The sequence below is a fragment of the Macrobrachium nipponense genome, chromosome 11, assembly GCF_015104395.2.
Source record: "Macrobrachium nipponense isolate FS-2020 chromosome 11, ASM1510439v2, whole genome shotgun sequence".
NCBI classification, from domain to species: domain Eukaryota; kingdom Metazoa; phylum Arthropoda; class Malacostraca; order Decapoda; family Palaemonidae; genus Macrobrachium; species Macrobrachium nipponense.
Genome location: NC_061087.1, coordinates 17,927,843 through 17,930,342, shown reverse-complemented (window position 1 = coordinate 17,930,342; position 2,500 = coordinate 17,927,843). Strand labels below are relative to the sequence as shown.

The following is a 2,500-nucleotide window of genomic DNA, read 5'->3' as shown; positions in this document are numbered from 1 at the left end:
ACAATTTTCAACCTCTCTCTCTCTCTCTCTCTCTCTCTCTCTCTCTCTCTCTCTCTCTCTCTCTCGTGTCCTCTTTATCTCTCACCATCGATCTCTTGTACCCGCATTTCTCTCCCCAATTGTGTGGAAGAGTTTAGAAAAGAAAGCTAGACAAACTCTTTAGGACACTGTGAATGAACAGTAAAACCTGTTCATAGAAATAAGTGAGCACTCGATGTTTCCTCGGATGGACTAATAAGTCTTTGAGACATCCTAATCCTTGTAACTCCTCGCAACTCTTGGGTATACTGGCTTCTGGGCCAAATGCCAGCCCGTGCCTTTCGTAATGAAACAACTGTAAACTACGCAAGTCAGTCCACAGCGAAAAATCCCGGTGACGAAGACGATAACTTCAAGCGACCCTTGGCACCCGATGCCTTGGAGTGCCAGCACGTATCGAGCCAATGGGAGATAACCGTCTCTCTAATATACTCCACAGCCGGAATTAGAGATTTGGGAGACTTAAGAAGAGGTGGCACTCAACCCATTTTCATAACAGGGTCAACTTTCATTATCCCGAGTGCCAGGGAACCTTTGTGTTGTTTCTCACAAGTGTGGCCTTAAACACTCGCGCCCGCTGCTGCCAACTGGATTATTTGACGGAAGAGATGAATCTTGGGTAAATTTAAGCCTCCGCTTCAGGTCTACCGTAAAAAAAAAAAATACCTTTCTTAATTAATTTCTTATGCCGACAGTGGATTTGCTCTTTCATTGTTCTTGATAAAACTGAAGGAATATTGGAATGGAATGTGAATGTTAACATTTATATGGTGCTCTTCAGTGTAAAGTCAGATATTGGCCTGAGATCGGTCTTACTTAAATCGCCGATTTGATCATTTTCATTGTTAGCATTCTTTTTCTCTAATGCCTACCATTTTCAGCAGGTTTGATTATGCCTAAGAAGAAATGGTTGTATATTGTCCCTCAGGATATTTGGGAGAACATTAAGAATATTTGTAAATTCGAACAATGTCCGACACATTTAAATATCGAAAACAAAACGACGCAACACTCTTCGTTTAAACACTTCGAAAATAAATAGGGGCGGGGCCTCAATGACTAAATCAGATATATATATATATATATATATATATATATATATATATATATATATATATCTATATAAATTGCTTTATTCATTAAAGAAATGCAGGTACTGATACTGTGTTTGGGATTAACCTGCTAGTTCAAAGGGTCAAAAGCTTTTGCTTGATAACCGAAACTATCCATGTATGTATGTATACATATATTATATATATATATATATATATATAATATATATATATATATATATATATGTGTGTGTGTGTGTGTGTGTGTGTGTGTGTGTGTGTGTGTGTGTGTGTGTGTCACGTGATTCGCAATCAAATTTCTAACAGCCAAGTTTACTTAGTTCATTATCATTTATGGTTTGTGATAGAAAGACCTAGGAAGCAGAGCTGAACTTCCTGACAGTAAATAAATAATAAATTCATCTACATTCCAAATAGGGATATTGGATCTGCATCAAGAGGTTCACGGGATATGTCACTGGCAGACTAACGCTAGGTTATTTTTAAACGATGAGAAAAAATAGTTTTTTTTCCTTTTCTTCCCACGGACAAAAGTCTTTCTTTTTTATTATAGGGAAATTCCCTGAGGCAAACATAGATAAAAGCGAAGAATAATTGGGAATGAAAAGCATTTTTGCTGTAGAGGAAGGTGAGTCATATGGAAAAATTGAGGTATTTTATAACATATCTAGACTATTACCTTACCAGCAAAAATGATCAGAGTCAAAGGAATTACTGTTCGCTATATAGTCCATGAACATATATTGTGTCTGTAAAAGGAAATCTTATAATATTTGGTCTTATATTTCCCCTTGCTAAAATGTTTCGCGTCTTTTACGAGTTTAAAGGTCTAATCAAAATAAATATGGTCACCATCATTTAATTTAAAAAAAAAAATGAAAGATGTATCCTTTCTCTACATGTGTTTCTATTTGATTGTATAAAGACTAAAGTCCATATTTCATAATCCTGAGTAAATCCTTTTCCAATATTATATTCCTGTCATTCAGATCAAAATCCCGACGAAGCTATCATCCATTATTCCAAAGAAATACAGATCAGCCGAGGATAATGCTTAGGAAGCGGTCGTGTACAGCCCCGTGACTCACAGACACAACGTGCAGACAAGAATACAAAAGTCAATCACTGGGGAGAGGAGTTCATGTCCACGTGACTTTAATTCTGGAGTCCTTTGGGAACTGTGATTAATCCGTGGATGATCCAGTTATTTTTGACTGTATCCAAATCTTCTTAGTGTCAGTACCTTAGATTTATTTATTCAGTTGTTTTATCACTTTTACATTAATTTCCTCATTAAACTGTAAGGTATACTTCTCTCCACATTATAGTTATCTTAAATATCTTCTTCTTGAGTGGAGAGCAGTCCAATTTCCTAAATATCTCATAAT

General features: G+C 36.2%; 1 protein-coding gene across 1 annotated transcript in view; it reads right to left on the bottom strand.

The window, feature by feature from the left end:
• Positions 1-1,965: 1,965 nt before the first annotated feature.
• The window catches only part of LOC135213919 (glutamate receptor ionotropic, kainate glr-3-like), a 12,626-nt gene continuing 12,091 nt past the window's right edge, over positions 1,966-2,500 (bottom strand). The window contains exon 12 of the mRNA XM_064248039.1: positions 1,966-2,500. This exon is cut by the window's right edge and continues 990 nt beyond it. The gene's annotated coding sequence lies outside the window, so the exon portion shown is untranslated.